The sequence below is a fragment of the Sus scrofa genome, chromosome 14 (genome assembly GCF_000003025.6).
Source record: "Sus scrofa isolate TJ Tabasco breed Duroc chromosome 14, Sscrofa11.1, whole genome shotgun sequence".
In the NCBI taxonomy this organism is placed as follows: Eukaryota; Metazoa; Chordata; class Mammalia; order Artiodactyla; family Suidae; genus Sus; species Sus scrofa.
In genome coordinates, this window is record NC_010456.5 from 128,801,846 (window position 1) to 128,814,206 (window position 12,361).

A 12,361-nucleotide genomic window follows, 5' to 3' on the forward strand; every position below is an offset into this window, starting at 1 on the left:
CAATCCCACTGCCCCACAGTGGGAACTCCTGAGTGATAGGTTCCCAGGAGGACAGAGACAGACCCCCCACCCCCCAAGTGTGGCTGCTGACCTTGGAGACCTGCTATGGACACCCTCTGCCCGAATGTGGAGGCTGAGTTGGGCAGCAAGCAACAACGGCCTGTGGAAAACAACCGCCTGCATAGATTAACCTCCCGCAAGGATTCAGTGCCCTCTGTCATGGGACTCGACCCCCTAACCCGCCCTTGACCTTCCCCTCCTTCATCCTTCCTGCCCCACATTCCCGCCATGAACTCCATTCAGCCAGATTCCCAGCACAGGTCCTTTATAAGCCTGGCACCTCCTCACAGTCAGGGCTGGCACCATCCTGAGCTCAGCCCGTGCCCCTCTGATGCCTTCATCAATCTCTGTTGCTTGACCACCTTGGCCTTGTGCGTTCCTCCCTCGGCAAACCTAACACTAAACTATGGTTTTTATTTGGGGGTGTGAGGAAGCTGTCTCTGCTCAACGTTGAATATTGTTTCTTTGTTTGTTTTTCTTTTTAAGGCCACACCCACAGCATATGAAGGTTCCCAGGCTAAGGGTCTAATCAGAGTTACAGCTGCCAGCCTACCCCACAGTCACAGCAACCCAGGATCCGAGCCGTGTCTGCGACCTACACCACAGCTCATGGCAATGCCGGATCCTTAACCCACTGAGCAAGGCCGGGGATAAAATCTGCACTCTCTTGGATACTAGTTGGATTCATTACCACTGAGCCATGATGGGAACTCCCTCATTGAATATTCTTTTTTTTATTTTAATTATTTATTTATTTATTTATTTTGCTTTTTAGGGCCACACATGAGGCATATGGAAGTTCCCAGGCTAGGGGTCCAATCAGAGCTGCAGCTGCTGACCTACACCATAGCCACAGCAATGCCAGATCCAAGCTGAGTCTGCGACCTACATATACCACAGCTCACGGCAATGCCAGATCCCCAACCCACTGAGCAAGCCCAGGGATCGAATCCGCAACCTCCTAGTTACTAGTCGGATTCATTAGCATGATGGGAACTCTTCATTGACTATTTTGAAACTTAATTCTCTGTTGGATATGAAGAAAACAATTTTCTCTGGTCTGTGGTTGTGCTTCACTCTACTCAAGGGCCTCTGTCAATCTGAAGGTTTTCTCGCTGTATATCGTCAAGGATGTCAGGCTTTTCCTTGGGAGCCTCTGGGTTTTGTGACTCGGTGAGGAAAGCTGACACTCCCGAGAATGACAAAAATATTCTCTTATATTTTCTGCAAAGATTCTATTCTAGTTGTTTGTTTGTTTAGCTCTTTGCTCCATCTGGGATTTATTTTCGCCCGGCTCGGTTCCTAGTGCCACGTGCACAAAATTTTAGCCCCTGCTGCTTGTTCAGGGAGGGAGGGGCTCCCTGGAAAGGGCCGGGGGGGCGGGGGGAGACATGCAGAAGCTGGGCTGGAAAAGAGCCACGCTCGACAGGAAGGGCAGAGCCATGGAGAGGGTGGGGGCAGGGAGCTCCAGCCTTGAACCCATTGGGCAGCCACCAGCGGGGGACTCCTGGCCAGTCTTTCTAATCCCTCAGAACCTGAGTTTCCCCTCGACACAATAAGGAGCTTCAGGCCTCGCGGCATGATTGTGGGGGCTGACTCGCCTCTCCGTGGCTCTGCTTCCTCCTTTCTAAAGGGAGGAAGAATGTCCGTCCTCCCAGAGTTGTGATGAGGAAACTAGCTAACACTCAGTGGCTTTACCACAGGGGGTGACGACGCTCAGTGAGTTGACGAGGCTCAGCTGAGCGGTTCTCACTTGGCTGTTCCTGTCCTTATAGTCCAATGTGGCGACAGCTGCAGCCACCTGCAGCTAGGCTGAGCCAGGTGTCTGAAACGGCTCACTCACTTGGCTGACCTTGGATGAGACCGCTGGTGGGGTGGGGGCTACCTCCCTGGTGGGGTCAGGGAGGGCTTCTCTGAGGAGGTGACATTTCAGCGGCAGCCTGAATGGTGAGGAGACAGCCACGCACATGCCCTGGGAAAGCCAGGGGAAGCCTAGGGAAGAATCCTGCCGAGGGAAGAGCAATTATGAAGGCGATGATTCCGGAGGGACCTCTGCTGGAGGAGCTCAGTGCCAGTGGCAGGTGACCCAACCGGCCAGTGGAGGAGGCAGCTGGTGTTCTCTGCCTTGGGCATGAGTTATGCAGGAAAAAAAGAACACGCGATGCAGGGGTGGGAAGCCTGTCTGGCATGAGGCTTGGGAAAGTGAAATTGGAGCCAAGGCCCTCCTTCATGCAGAAAACTGCCTCACCTGTTTAGTCCAGGCCCTCTCACTGAACCAGGATACTCCCACTTTCTTTAAGTTTTATTATTGCCACCAGCGACACGTCAGTGACAACTCAGCCCCGCAGAAATAGCACAACCGGAGACAGACACCAGACAACAAGGCACCTTTGATGAAGCGAGCCCAGCAGGCGCCCCAAACACCCCTCACTCTGTTCCCTTCTCTTCGACATGAACAGCTGCACTAATGTGAGTTTACCCATCAGATAAAAATAATTTGCTAAATATCACAGTGGAGTCATTTCTCAGTGGCTTCAGTTACTGTCATAAGACGCAGGGCTGCCTTAACAAAAGTAGTTCTTTGAAGCAAAACTCCAGATAAATGAAGCCTGTATTCACAGTTCAATTAGGTGTAGCCTGGATTATTTAGTTATTTGAGTCCGCCAAATTCAAATGCTCATCTCTTCTGGAAACACCCTCACAGACACACCTACAAGTGTTTGGCCAAATATCTGGATATCCCACGACCCAGTCTAGTGGACCAAAAACGGAACCATCACACCTGGCCAGTACATGAACTTGTTTTACTGAAACCCCCTTGTTTTACTGTCACCCCAATCTCGATGAAGAATTTGAGGCTCAAAGCTTCTAAGTGTGCCAATAGCCAGGCAGCTCATACATGGTGCCTGCCGGTTCCGAAGCCAGGGCTTTCTGACTTTGCAGCTGTGCCAGTTCCTTTTTTCCTGGCACCTGGCTGCAGTATGGTTCATAAGTGTTGTACAGGTGTGGATCCTGGTTAGAGGAGTCTGGAAACACTAATCCTAGAGACAGGTTACAGAGTGCCGCAGCACACAGAAGTTCCGGGGCTGGAGACTGAACCCACGCCACAGCAGCAACCTGAGCCCCTGCAGTGACAATGCCAGATCCTTCACCCACTGAGCCACACAGGAACTCCAGGGGACAATTTATGCGGATCACCAGGTAAGGGCCTCACAGAAAATAAACAAGCAATAAACAGGTCTGCCTTCTCCTCCCCTGTGGTTTTGGTCCACTAGGACCATCAGCTCTGTCCTGTCCTGCTGAGAAGGAGTAGGGAGGCTTTTTCCGAAATGTCCTCCAAGTGCAGAGACGAAGGCTCAGAAGGCAAGTTTGGAGAGACGCGTCCAGCTGTGGCTGAAGCAGAGGGCAGGGGAGTGTGGCAGGTAATGCTGCAGTGCCCCCCAGCCAGTCTGGGCCAGAGCCACAGGGAAGCACCAAGGCCAGCAGCTGCTCCGAATCACCATCATCTCCCTTCCTGCTCCCCTCCCCCAGAGGCTTTCCTGCCTTCTCCCAGAACTCAACCCACTGGCCTCCAGCCAGGCCAGCACCTGGCAGGTGGCTGAAGGCAGGGTGAGTCACAGCTTCCTGGAAAACCATGGTCTAGACAAACTCCCAGAGGGCAGAGGCCAAGTCCAACCAGCTTCCCTGGGAGCCCTGTCCAGTGTGAGCTGTGACAGGCACATGAACTGCCACTGGAAGAAAGGTGGGGACCTACTGGCTCACCATGGGTGTGGGCCCCAGTTTCTGGCTGTGCCTCCTCCCTGTTCTGCTCAGCTCTGTGCTCCCAGAGAGCCTGGACTGGGCTCAAGAGATCAAGGCACAGGAACTATTTTCTGACTTAATGTGTCTCAAATTGTAATGCACACAAAAAAATCACCTGAGATCTTGCTGACGTGCAGGTTCTGATTCAGCAGGCCTGGGAGGGGCCGAGGCTCTGCATCTCTAACAAGCTCCTGGGGATGCAGACAATGCTGGCTCCCAGCCCACATTTTAAATATCAGGAGGATCTAACCCTGCCTACTGCAATCCCAGGGTTTGCTTTAGTTCCTATGGGAGATATCCTAGCAGGGGCTGGCAGATGCAGAAGGGGAGCAGCAACAAGTAATGAAAATATGAGAGCTTGGGGGCCAGGCAAATAGTCACTTCACCTGTCGGAGCCTCAGTTTCCTCAGCTCTAAAACGAAAATTACTTCACTGGCGTTTCTGAGAAATCAAATGTTCTAACACTTATAAAGTCTGAATTACTACTTGTGGTCAATCAGAATATCAAAGATCAACATGTCTGCTTATAGAAGTGCATTTGACCAAGATGGAGTGAGGCTTTTCAATACTATCAGACATCAAGTAATGATGGACAGCGATCCTGAGACACAGAAAATAAACAAGATAAGACCTAAGAGCGCCCTAGCTTGCTGCTTTCAGAAAGTCTCCAGAGGCAGTGCAGAAAAGGGAAACCCAAGGGGAACCCAAGAGCCCAGGGGACTCTCTGAGTTAAAGAGATGGAGCTAAGAGTTCAGGGAGATGCATGCGGCTAGAGGTCAAAGGACAGGCTCCTGGAGAGACGAGAGCTGTACAGAGAGAACTCCAGCATCCTGCAGAGGGTTGCAGAGTGTGTGCTGAGACTGATCAGCTTGTGCATGAGGAAACTACCCACTGTCATGGAAAGGACCTTCCAAAAGGAGGGCCAGGAACAGTGCCTGTTCCCACCTCCAAACTGGAAAACTTTGTGGACACTGAGTATTCAGAAGAGTCTTGCCTCATTAGTAAAGAATAATTAACCCAGACAGCACTGCTCTGCTCCTGCCTACTAAATTGTAAAAGCAAGACTCAAAAGAGTCAAAATATAGCTTGACTGCATCCCAGGAAAAAACCTCAAGATCTAAAAATATCTAGCACCCAACAGGGTAAAATTACAATATCTAACATCTAATCAAAGTTTCCTGGACATGTAATGAAGCAGAAAAACATGACTATAGTGAGGGGGACAAAAGCAATCAAATGAAATCAACCCAGAATTGACACAGATTAACATCTATATCAGATATCTTTGAGTTAGCACACAAAGACATTAAAGCAATTATTGTAACTGTATTCTGTATATTGAAAAGTTGTATAAAAACATGGCGAATGTTTTATTTATTTATTTATTTATTTATTTATTTATTTTGTCCTTTTGCCTTTTCTAGGGCCACTCCCGTGGCATACGGACGTTCCCAGGCCAGGGGTCTAATCGGAGCTGCAGCCGCCGGCCTACACAAGAGCCACAGCAACACGGGATCCGAGCCGTGTCTGCTACATACACCACAGCTCATGGCAACACTGGATCCCTAACCCACTGAGCAAGGCCAGGGATCAAACCCACAACCTCATGGTTCCTAGTCGGATTTGTCAACCACTGAGCCACAATGGGAACTCCTGGGGAATGTTTTTTTGGTTGTTTTTTTTTTTTTGTCTTTTTGCTATTTCTTTGGGCCGCTCCCGTGACATATGGAGGTTCCCAGGCTAGGGGTCCAATCGGAGCTGTAGCCACCAGCCTACACCAGAGCCACAGCAACGCGGGATCCGAGCCACGTCTGCAACCTACACCACAGCTCACGGCAACGCCAGATCCCCAACCCACTGAGCAAGGGCAGGGACCGAACCCGCAACCTCATGGTTCCTAGTCAGATTTGTTAACCACTGCGCCACGATGGGAACTCCTGGGGAATGTTTTTAAAAGACCAAAATCAAACTTCTAGAGATGAATGTTACATTGTCTCAGACTAAAAAGCAATACTAGATGGGATTAATGGAAGATCAGACCCTGCAAAAGAAAAGATTAGTGAACTCGAAGACAGCAGTAGAAATTATTTAAAACGAAATGAATTAAAGAAAAAAAAATTAAAAGGGATTCAGTGAGCTCTGGAACAATTTTCAGCAGCCTAACATATATGTAATTGGAGTCCCAGAAGGAAGTGGGGTACAAACAGAAAATATTTGTCCTGATATATTAGGTCTAGGGCAGGGCCCAAGAACCTGTATTACATATAAGTTCTCAGGTAATGCTAATGCTTTTGATCCAAAGACTACACTTTGAAAGCTACTACTCTAAGGAAGGAGTCAGAAAACTATATCCTCTGGGCCAAATGTACCTGCTTTTGTAAAGTTTTATCAGAACACAGTCACTCATTTATATATTCTCTACGACTGCTTTCATGCTTCAAAAGCAGAGTTGAGTAGTTGCAACAAAGACCATATGGTCTATAAGGCCTAAATATTTACTGTCTGGTCCTGTGTGGAAAAGATTTGCTAACCTCTGCTTTAGGGGATAAGTAGGGCTCAGTGTGTTTGGGGCTAAGGCACCAGCACCAACAACTGGCTTCTGCCATTCACATTGCAGAATCTGACCTAGGAGGTCCCAGTCCAGGGGATGAGAGCGCAGAACCTCAGCAGCTACTGAGGGCCATATTCCTAGAAAACACCCAAGTGATCCTAACATGGAGTAGAATTTGGTTAAAAAGAGGTCAGAGCAGGTTGGGGTCTGCCAACTACTCTGCTGCCTCCTTGAGGCAACCATCTTTCCAAAGATATGGGGAAAGGTGTGTCCCCTTTGCCAGGAGTACTGGTAGCTATTACTGTTGATGAGAACAAAACAAGAGCACAAATGGAATGAGGATGATACAGGGAGCCAGGAAGGGTCTCAGGAGGCCCTGACCACTGCACTTCCATCCAACCATCCATCTCATCCATCCACTCATCTAACCACTTATTCTTCCAATTACCCACATTCATTCCATTTATCTTTCCAACCACAATCCAATCATAATCTACCCTCCATTCACCCCTTCCAACCTTCATCCATCTATCCATCTGATAATACATTCAATCATCCATTCATTTATTTGTTCCAAGAATATTTATGGAGCAGCTATTATATCCTGGGTATTGTGCAAATTGCTGAGAATGCAGCTGAGAACAAGAAAAATATGTTTCCTACCCTCACTAAGTTTACAGCCTTATAGGAAGACGGACAACAAGTAGTTCCACACACATACAAATCAGAATTACATTTGTGTTAAGTGCTATGAGGGAGTTCAGGTAAAACCAGACCAATCAGGAAGGCTAAGGAAAGCTTCTATGAGGAAGTGATGTTGGGGCTGGGTCCTGGAGAGGAGTGGAGTTGGCCAGGCTAAGCAGGAGGAAGAGCATTCCAAGAATCAGACCCCAAAGCAGGAAGGAGGTGAGCAAGGGGGAGGGGCAAGAGCTAAGACCATAGTGGAGGAGGGACAAGGGGCTGGCCTTGCAGGCCAGCTAAGGAGTTTGTTCAGTGTCCTAAGAGGACTGAGGTAGCCATTAAAAAATTTAGGCATAGACTACGTGATCATACTGGCATTTTAAGGCAATCGGTGTGTTGTTGCTGTAGACCATGGAGGGTGCATTTGATGAGGGCCAGAGTGGAAACAGGTGGACAAGTTCAGCAGTTGCCTCCAGGTAAGAAGTGATAGTGGCTCAGCCATGGGAGGGAGGAGGAGATGGAGAAAAGTGGACAAGTTCTAAATAAAGGCTTAGATTGGGCTCCAAGTCAACTCAACAGAGGCCAAAAGAAGGGTCCTGGGAGTGGAGCTGGGGGGTCCTAGCCGGGAGGAAAGGGGCCTTGGCAGGATGCCAAAAGCCCACTCCCCTAATTTCCTGCCCTTCTAGGACCTTCCTTGGCATGCAGATGATTAATCACCTTGTGGCAGTCAGCAAAATCTCAGTTCCTGAGTCAGGCCTAACCAGAGTGAGCAAGTAACTAATTCGCCCAGGACTGAGGGGTTTCCCACAGCACTTTCAGTGTTGGTCACCCTAAGCCCAACATCCACGTTGACAGGGGAAGTCAACAGCCTTGGGAAGTAGTTTGGAAAGTGTAAGACACAATGTCCCAAGTATGGGCTGAATGCACACCCTGCTGGTTCTGTGCCAACTAGAATTATTAAACATCTAAGAGCCCCATCTGCATCTGCACAGTGTCCCCCACTTACAGAGTGCTTTTATGACTATTACCTCTCTGGGCCCCATAACAATTTTATGGGACGAGGAGGACAAGCCACATAATATAGATGAGGAGATTGAGGCCTTGGATAGGGGAGGGGGAGGCACTGTTAAATGGTTCTCCTGGGTGCCCCCAGCCAGGGAGGAGCCATGTAGAAGTCAAAGCCACACCTCCCACCTATGGCGCAGCTGCCCGGTCCTCAATGGATGTAGAACCAGGAGTGGCCTTTGGTGGGGAGACCCAACTGTGCCCCTGAATCTGGCCTTTGAAAGCCCCTAGCCTAAAAGGGCAGAGAATGGTATCCACAAACTGATGCCACAGGAGAGCCTGAGCTCAGTGTGGGGACAAAGGAAGAAACATGGGACCAGGTGATCTCAGGAAGAAAGGGTGCAGGCAGGGGAGTCACTGAAGACAGACCCAGAAGGACGGATCAAACCCCTGTGTCTCTTCACCTGTGTGGTTCGAGGTACATGGCTGGATCACAGCTTCCCCATCCCAAGGCAGCTCGGTGACCATATAGACTCTCAGTCCCACCCCAGACCTACCTCATTAGTTCCTCCAAAGAATGGTAGCCCAGGGATCCCTGTTTTTAGAGCTCAGCAAATGGTTCAGATGATGACCCAGGTCTGCAAACATTCTCCAGCCAATTTCTGTGGCTTCTCCCAGCCATGCAAATATCTGGAAACACACATGAGGATTCTATCAGTAGGTTGTTAGGGGGAAGCCACCTTATGAGACCAGGTAATGTTAATATACCCATTTCACAGATTGGGAAACTGGCTCCCACTGAGACCAGTTAGTTCATGCTCATTTTGCTTGGCCTTAATTCTACCCAGAACCCAAATTGTCTCAAATCTGTGCTTCACACCTGTGCATCTCAAATCCACAGCTTGGCAAACCTTTCCTATAAAGGGCCAGACAGTACATCTCAGGCTCTGTGGTCCACACTGCCTCTGTTGCAGCACCTTGACTGTGCCACAGCAGCACAAAAGCAGCCTTAGACATTATGTAAATGAGCAGGCATGGCTGTGTTTTGATAAAACTTTATTGGTAGACACTGAAATTTGAATTTCATACATTTTATATCACAATATATTTTTCTTTTTTTTTTTTCAATATGAAATAAAATCCATATTTTGTGGAAAGACAATAAAAATATAAAATATGCATTCCCTTGTGGCTCAGTAGGTTAAGAACCTGACATATTGTCCGTGAGGAAGCAGGTTTGATCCCTGGCCTCACTCAGTAAGTTAAGGATCCAGCATTCCTGTGGCTGTGGCATAGGCCAGCAGCTGCAGCTCTAATTCAACCTCTAGCCCAGAGAACTTCCATATGCCGTGGGTGTAGCCATAAAAAGAAAAAAAAACTAAGAGAAAAATATAAATATAAAATTTTTCTCTGCCTGTTTGGGCCTCCTTCCTCCCCTTTAGTGTGTATTGTGCATCTGTATTAACCAGACCTCCTTAGGAGATAACATTCATTCCTAATCTTGTAAGGGGTCACAGTGACCCTTACCTCCTTAGAAGATAACCTTCTTTCTGAATCCTGTAAGGGATCTTGATGACCTACTTCTGCTTTGTACCTGGATCTGGAGTGTATAAATTGTCAATATGTCATTTGGCGTATAACCCTTTGTCTCCAAACTGTATAACTGTGCTTTGACCTCTCACAGGCAAAACAGTCCTCAGAGCTTTCTGAAAGAGTGTCTTGCAGGTTATAATCCTCAGGTTGAGTTGAATGAAATTTTTCCATTTCTTTCCTAGATTGACTACTGATTAATTTTTCATTGATACTAACCATTTAAAAATACAAAAATCCAGGAGTTCCCGTCGTGGCGCAATGGTTAACAAATCCGACTAGGAACCATGAGGTTGCAGGTTCGGTCCCTGCCCTTGCTCAGCGGGTTAATGATCCGGCGTTGCCGTGAGCTGTGGTGTAGGTTGCAGACGCGGCTCGGATCCCGCGTTGCTGTGGCTCTGGCGTAGGCCGGTGGCTATGGCTCCGATTCGACCCCTAGCCTGGGAACCTCCATATGCCGCAGGGGCGGCCCAAGAAATAGCAACAACAACAAAAATAAATAAATAAAAATACAAAAATCCAGAGTTCCCATTGTGGCACAGTGGAAACGAATCCAACTAGTATCCATAAGGATGCAGGTTTGATCCCTGGCCTTGCTCAGTGGGTTAAGGATCTGGTATTGCCTTGAGTTGTGGTGTAGGTCACAGATGCGGCTCAGATCCCACATTGCTATGGCTGTGGCATAGGCCCACAGTTGTAGCTCCAATGTGACCCCTGGCCTAGGAAGTTTCATATGCCACAGGTGCAGCATTAAAAAGAAATTTTAAAAATACCAAAACCATTCTTTTGTATAACTCACAGCCCAGACAAAAACAATTATCAGGTCAGATTTGCCATCCCCTGCACTAACCAAACCGTGTGTCAGGCAAGGAACTTGCCACAGCAATGAGCTGGTGTGTCTGGGCCCAGTGGCCAGTTTTGGTCTTGGAACCAAAGTGCCATCGAATACACCAAACGGGTGTATTAACATTACCTGGTCTCATAAGGTGGATCCCCCTAAGAACCTACTGATGGAATCCTGCTATGGATTTCAAGCTCTGGTCTCCTCTACTGTGGGGCTTCAAGGCCTTTTCAAGGAGATAGAACTCAAAGCCTCGGGCCAAGACAAGAATTATCACACCCTTATCATCACCCCTTCCATCTCATTGTAATGCCCACTCTCCCACCTTAAGCAACCTGGCCTACTCCTTCCTATCCCTATTGGGAAAGGTAAATGACTTCCCCCCACCCCCCTGCCTCTATAGGGCCCTTATACGCCCCTAACCAACCAGCAAGTGTATTGTAAGACCCCTCTTTCCCCAACCAATCAGCAGGTGTATCAAGGATCTGATGTTGCTGTGAGTTGTGGTGTAGGTCACAGATGCAGCTCAGATCCCACATTGCTGTCGCTGGGCTATAGGATCAGACATGACCGTGAGCTTAGGGTTGGCTCTACCTGATTATCAGGAAGTCATCCCCCTACACTAACAGCATCTCTCATCTCAATAAACTCTTCTTTCTCTTCACCTGGCTATGCTGGAAAATTCTTTTTCCAACCCATATGCACAGACCACAACATCTAACCCCCGCCCCACTCTGCCCTGCCCCGTGCTCCCTTTTGCTTGTCATTGGGCCTGCCCAGCCTGACCTCTTTGATTCCAAGGTTTTCCCTCACCCTCTGACCTCAAGAATAGACAGTACCATCCACTCTACCATCTTGCCTTGATGAGTCTAGCCCAGGTTCCCCCTGCCCATTGCACTTTTAGAGATCAGACACATTAAGTGCAAGCTATTTGGAAAATCAAGGTAGGAGCACACATTTAAAAGAAAATCATATCCTCCAAGTCATTTTGCAACCCACAGCCTAAGGTGGGTGGTGTCCCAGCCCTGGGTAAGCCTGTCGTCAGAATCAAATGGTGTAGAAGTCACCTCGGCTCCATGCTTTTCACAAACAGCCCCTGAAGTTCTCGTGTGACACTGAACTCTTTTTCAGTGGATTATTTTAGCTACCAGCCAGTTCTGTGATCTCTATCCCCTGGGGTCAAGTTCAAAGAGAATTCCAATGTGATTAAGTAAACATATGCAAGTGGTAGATTCTGCGCTACTGTGCTATTCTTTGTGATGTTGGCGTTGGGGGCAGGGAATTATAACAGCTCCTGGGTGCTCAGCTTATATCCTAAGAAATTAACTCATCAGTCCCCACTGTGAATGAAAGTACTTCTAGGGACCTTTGAAATTCAGAGTGAAATGCATTCATGGCTCTATCATTTGAAGAGCAGGAGGGGGAGAAAGATCAGGAGGGGGCGAGGATCAACAGGAAAGAACGGGGAGGAATGAGCTGATGATCTCTGCTGTTTGTGGATGCATGTGGTTCTCAGAGAGGAGTGGAAGCGAGTCAGGTATTTCTGTCCGTCATGGCTGAGAAATTGAACTGTAAATGGTACCTGGTGCAGTGGGCTGAAACTGCCCCATGCAGAGAGTTAATGGAAACGTGGAGAGCTTTTCTCTTTTAACAAAGTACTTGAGCTATTATCTCAGCACACCCATTGTGCATGGGGACCTCACAGGCTGCTGAGTTGCCCAGGCAGTTAGAGTCAAAATAAATTCCCTCTCAGCCTTGGCAAGCAGGTGCTCTGGTCCTAATTTGCCACCAGCAACAAACGATGGTTGAGATCTAAACTGCTTCTGCTTTCC

General features: G+C 48.3%; 1 long non-coding RNA gene across 2 annotated transcripts in view; it reads right to left on the reverse strand.

Annotated features, from left to right (window-relative positions):
- Positions 1–12,361, reverse strand: part of LOC106506135 — a 176,905-nt gene that overhangs the window by 16,847 nt on the left and 147,697 nt on the right. For both annotated transcript variants that reach the window (XR_002338735.1, XR_001301227.2), the window contains exon 5: positions 8,656–8,788. This is a non-coding gene — a long non-coding RNA (uncharacterized LOC106506135). The remainder of the gene's footprint in view (positions 1–8,655; positions 8,789–12,361) is intronic.